Source organism: Mixophyes fleayi, chromosome 11 (assembly GCF_038048845.1).
Source record: "Mixophyes fleayi isolate aMixFle1 chromosome 11, aMixFle1.hap1, whole genome shotgun sequence".
Lineage (NCBI taxonomy): Eukaryota > Metazoa > Chordata > Amphibia > Anura > Limnodynastidae > Mixophyes > Mixophyes fleayi.
This window is the reverse complement of record NC_134412.1, coordinates 83,906,290-83,912,415: the sequence shown is the minus strand read 5'-3', so window position 1 is coordinate 83,912,415 and position 6,126 is coordinate 83,906,290.

The window sequence follows — 6,126 nt, the reverse complement described above, 5'->3', positions numbered from 1 at the left end:
TTCTTTCTTTCTGCTACTGATTCCTCTCCCTATACAACCAAGCATCTGACTTGCCTTCCTCATTGCTTTGTTACATTGCTTACCTGCCTTTAAATCACCTGAAATAGTGACCCCTAAATCCCTTCTCTCTTCAGTAGTTTCCATTATAGTGCCATTAATACTATATTTAGCATTTGGGTTTTTGAGACCCAAGTGTATTACTTTGCATTTTGGCACTAAGCTGTAGTTGCCGTTCTCTTGACCATTCCTCTAGTCTACCTAGATCATCAATCATTTGTTTTACCCCTCCTGGTCTGTTGCCTATCTTTGTGTCATCTGCAGTAAGACATACTTTCCCTTCAGTACCATTTGCAATGTCACCAATAACGATATTAAAAAGCACTGGTCCAAGTACAGATCCCTGTAGTCCAGTCTCCGATGTAGGTTACTAAATTGTTAAAGTGTATTTGCTGATTTCCATGCAGAGGAAAACATTGATTTGTCTCGTACTTATAGTGTTTTGCATCAATCCTACACAAACTGTGAAAAAAAAAACATATTCATTGCAGTCACTAGGAAACCATTCTCACCCTAAACCAACAAGAAACGAGTTGCTATGGTCTCCAGTTATTTTTATCTTTATACTAAAATATGACAAAATGCAGAAAAAAAAAGAAACACACATCTGCTGAGGACACAGCTGTGACTACTTACACGTTTTGATCCTGTTCCCAACTTTGTGACTGCAGCAAATGTTTATCGTCCTGCACCTCTCCTGGGGCACGGTTCCTAGCAATATTTCCCACATTAGTAATGCCTTTTTGTTCCCCCTATGAATACCCGAGCTTGGCTCTTTCTATGCAGCTGGCATCTCCTGTGTAGCGTTTAATCTAGATATACTGTACAAGTTGCAGTCTGCAAAAATGTACGAAGCAGATTAAAAAAAATGTTTTACTAAAAGAATGCTATTTGCATACTGTATGATAGAAAACATAATGCTACATTTATAAATGTAAATATGTAAAGGCTTATAGTTGGCTTTATTGCTTCTTTTTAATAGTGCGTGGGTGTGTTTTTTAAAGCATTATCTAAATTTGAAGGAAACTGTGATGTTTTTAATTCAAATTACTCACCCATACCTACAATACAGTCAACACCCACCCGTCATACATCTCAAATCTCATCTCAAAATACTCCCCCTCTCACACTTTTAGATCTGCCGCTGATTTGCTCCTCACCTCTAACCACCTCTCATTCCATCGACAAGACTTCTCTTGTGCTGCTCTTCACTTATGGAATTCCCTACCACGCCGGATCAGACCCTCCCACAGCCTGCAAATCTTAAGACGCTCTCTGAAAACCTATTTCTTTATTACAGCTTACCTTGCCCCTGCTTATACTACGAACACTAATGTACCCTCACAACTGTCCCAATCTCTACTCTGAGCCACACTCGCTCCTCTTGTTTTAGCTGTGTCCTCTTCCCATTAGAATGTAAGCTCTCTAATGAGCAGGGTCCTCCATAACCTTTGTTTTCATGTCTGTATTTATTGTCTGCCTTGTATGTGCTTGTTTTAACTATTTCCTGTTTTATGTATGTCCTGTTTTCCCTACACCACGGTGCTATGGAGCACTGTGGCGCCTTGTAAATCTACGGTAATAATAAGAATAATGACTTCCTTTTTAATGCTGTACACGAATGTACTAGGGAGTAGTTGATGTATAGTACACATAAACCCCCAACATTTTAATACAAGCAGAAAGCTAAGGGAAGTAGAAATGCCTATAGCGGTTACTATTGGTGTCCCATGCCACAAATTCGGCACCATTTCTGGAGCAAATATCGTCCTTCATACAACACCCTTAGTGGGAGTGCAGAAGTGGTGCAATAATTCTAGTGAGCACGGTACACTGCTAGGGTATAATCTATACAGAGAATCCTTCTCAGGGACAAATTTAATCCAGGTTCCCATAGTTCAGAAGAAGGGAGTCCCAGGGGAGGACCCACACGAAAATTAAACGGCAGACTGTAATTTATTTTATTTAAAATTTTAGAAAACTGGAATCATCTTTTAAGTTTTCTATATTTATCTGTGTTTAGGCCAATCTACTTTTACGTTCATTTAACCTCTAAATATTTTTGATTGGTAGGTCAAAGATTTACGAATCAACTTCATGAATATAGAACTGATATCCCAATATTACAAATATTTCGGCAAACCAAACTTTGGAAGTTTCACTCAAATTGTTATTCATATAAACGATCACATGGATAACATTCATTGAATTATTATTATTATTAATATTATTATTATTATTATTATTAATTAGCAGTATTCTTCAAACTAGTATTTTTAAAATTTCTTATTTTATGAGGCCTCATTTAGAGTTGGGTATATGTCAATTTTTTGTGACATAAAGTATATGCAATTCTCTACTGTGCATATGTACCAAAATGCGTCTGCAATTTCTGAGTATCTTGGAATTTCGGCCCCTTACGCCTTGAAAGGATTGTGTATATGACACTTTATTACATTATATAGTGCATGATGACGAAATACTGCTGTATTTTTTTAACTGGATTTACCTTAACATACGATCAGCTCAACATACACACATAATTATGTCGGAGATTTTTGTGACTTGTTGTAAAACGCGTTAAACTCTAAATAAGGCTTATGGTATATAGCCAGAAAATAATGACACTTGGAAGTATTGTTTCTGGAGTGTATAACTTCATTAGGCTTTGAGCCAACAACGCATATATGGTATTCACATAAACAGATATTAGAATGCAAATTTATATTTCTGCTGTTGCAGTTCTACTTTCTGGACATTTTTTTGCACGGCGCACTTATGGTTCTTGTTAAACTGATCTCATTGTTCTGGTGAATCTTCAATGGGAAACTAAATTAAGGAGGTTATCTATTGTTCATAGAGCATTTCACATTTACAATTCCACCAGAAATTCTAGACACGTTCAGACAATACACCAGAACATGGCAGGTAAGCATTTCATTGGCCAATGATATACTAGCCACCAGCTGAGCTTCGTTTGCCAAGTTTTCAGCGGATGCAGAATTGGGGGCCTCTTCCTCCTCTTTTTCAAAAAATGTTTGCACCATTCCCATCAAAATAGATTTTTGTTGTTGTGAATGAATAGATTTCCCCTTTCCTTGGGAAGTAATATTCTGTGGCAGGTCGAGGAGTTTCATTATTACGTTCATAACCACTGATGTGCGGCTGCTGTGAGTACAAGGACACATTTCTCTGACATATTTCCTTTTCTTACTGTATTACTGGCTGAACAGTTTGTTTCTTTGCAAAGCATTAGTTCTGTTTGTTTATACCAGTAAGTGTGCTGTTAACAATACAAAATTTGAGATTGTCTTGAACTGTCTGCGCTAACAGCCACCAAAAATGTTGAGTTTTGAGCCATTCATTCATTGAATATATACACTGGTTAATATCAGAATGCATTGCCAAGGTAGTTGTACAACTATACAGCTAATGTGATTATTATATGCGTCATTGAAACTTATTTATGATGAACATCTGTGTCCTAAAATATTGTTTGTTTATGGCTTAAATTAATCATGATAGTGAGTGGCCATCATGACTGCCTTTATTTGAGTTTGAAGGTTTGTTTTGCATTTAGCAAAAATATGGATCTCTGCCATACTGCAACCAGAAGGCGCAATATTCGTCTTATTAAACATATTGGATGAGTCCTTTTGTAGAGGGGATGTGGTTTAGCACACTTCAGCACAGCACAGAAGATCCCTAAAGACCTCTCCATTCTATTACCTTAATGATCACGCTCCACAGAATGTAATTTTACTTCTGCACTGATTCACAAACCAAGGCACGGCAGCATGCCAATCTATACTTTGCAATTAATGAAAGGTACATATGCTAGTTATCATTTGTTTAGTGCATTCTACAAAATGATAGCTAGAATCTGATTGGTTGCTATAGGCAAAATCTAGCCTTTTCAAACCCACCGGGAAACTCGCAGCTTGATACATTTACTTCCAGATATGTTTTCTCCTACACAAGAAACAATGAATGAGTAACCAAGGGGCAATAAGCTCTATTAATAAAGTTATAAACATGTGACATGTGCTGATTACCTTCTTGACGTTCCATGACCTGTGATTAGCCTGATGATCCACCGGGCATTATTAATTCACTGAAATTTCGGGGATTTGGGAGCAATTTGTGAATTAAATTACCGGCGGAAAATGTGTGAAATTTACCGAATTTCAGAATCGCAATATTTATTCACCAGCATCTATATTATTACCCTTAATTTCTAAAGTGCCACGATATATAATACAGAGTTATGCATTGAGGGGATTATGATGCAACGAAATTATCAAGTCTGTCCGGATTGCTGTACTGTGAGACACAGTGAGCAGTGTCTACAACCTTACTAATTGTGCAACTATGTAGCACGGGAAAGTACTTTAACGTATATTAAAATATTATAGGGTCTCTTAAACATATTAAAGGGGTTAGTGTAAAGGCCCTTTTGCAATTTATAGGCCATGATAAAGCACGCTGTATGAAACTGAACAGACAAAACAATGCATTCAGTAAAAATGAAGGAAAAGTGCCAACCATTAATTTAATGTTATCTGTAGGTGTAAACCCTCTTTTATAAGTTTTTTTTAATCAGTGTTTATTGAGAAGAGAGATACAATATTGAACAGCATGGTATTAACTGACGCATTTTATCATTTCAACCCCATGCAAGTCATAATGTGGTTTAGAAGTAAAAGAAAAGGTCTTTTAATTTTTTTTTTTAATAATATTAAATGTTTTCTTGAAAGAAAGATATTTTCTATAATTGTTTAAAAGCAACAATGATGCATTCATTAAACACAACAGGACGTACATACTTATAGCACTGTTAAAAGTATAATTATCATTCAGTTTCAATGTCTTAACTTTCAATGGGAATAAATTATCAGAATAAAATCTACAAGCCCCCTGAAAATGAAGAATGCCGAGTTTGAAATAAGTAAGTACACTGCACAAAATAGGAAATTAACAAATCATTGCATAATAATAATAAAAATATTAATAATAATAATAGTTAGCCTTATGATAATTTATATGGATTAAAATGTAACCATATATGCTAAAATTAAAGAGGTTACAGTAGCTCAGGTATAATAATCGAAGCTTATACCTAAAATAATGTAATATTTGGCAATCAATTCTATGATCATGAAATTTATTAATAAATCTTTTGCTTACAATTTAAATAGACACAAAGCTATTTTGGAGGTAAATAGATGTGGATCTGTTTTTATATATTTTCTATGATGTATTGTGTTTCTTAAAGTATTTGTTTTAAACAATTCCAGTTACTTAAATTTAATGCGGTTGAGTTTGTCGATTGATTTGTGACATAAGAAAGTGACAAATTCTGAAACATGACAATTTCTGTACTCCTCTCTATTCAGGGTGTCGAAGCAATAATTAGCAAAAACCCTATATTATCAATAAGTTCAATAGAATGAACCATTGAACTTGAATTGTATGTGTTTGTGCTTTTAAGAGAACGGAAAAACACATATTACACAATAACATATTACATAACAAGAGACATGTTTTTAGTAAATTGCCATTGTTTCACAATGTCTGGATAAGGACAAAGAAATATTGGCTCCACATAAGGTCAAGATGACCCTTCCAAAAGGCCCTCCAAGAACATGTGACTTTAATGATAGAGATTTAAGAGTGCCAGCAGTGATGTAAGCTGGGAAGGTGTGTTTTAAAATAATGAGTAACATTATCTATATAAGAATGACTTAATCAAATATAGATAGTCATATGTATATGGTCTTATAAAAGGAGCTTACAGCCCTGCTGACACTTGTGGATTGTGCCTAGTTGTTCAGACCCAATACAGACACAAGATTTTTTGTGCAGCTAATAATATAAAGAGATGGAGAATGCACATATTTAGGAGTGTTACTTGCTTTGTGGAAGGGCACACGGCCATTTTCACTCCGCAAACAACTCGAATTTTGAAAACTGGGCAAAATAAATCACCAATTTAAATTCACACATAGAAACCATAATTTATTAAATTCGGTGGAACTCTCAATTTTTGGTGGTGTATCTACACAATAT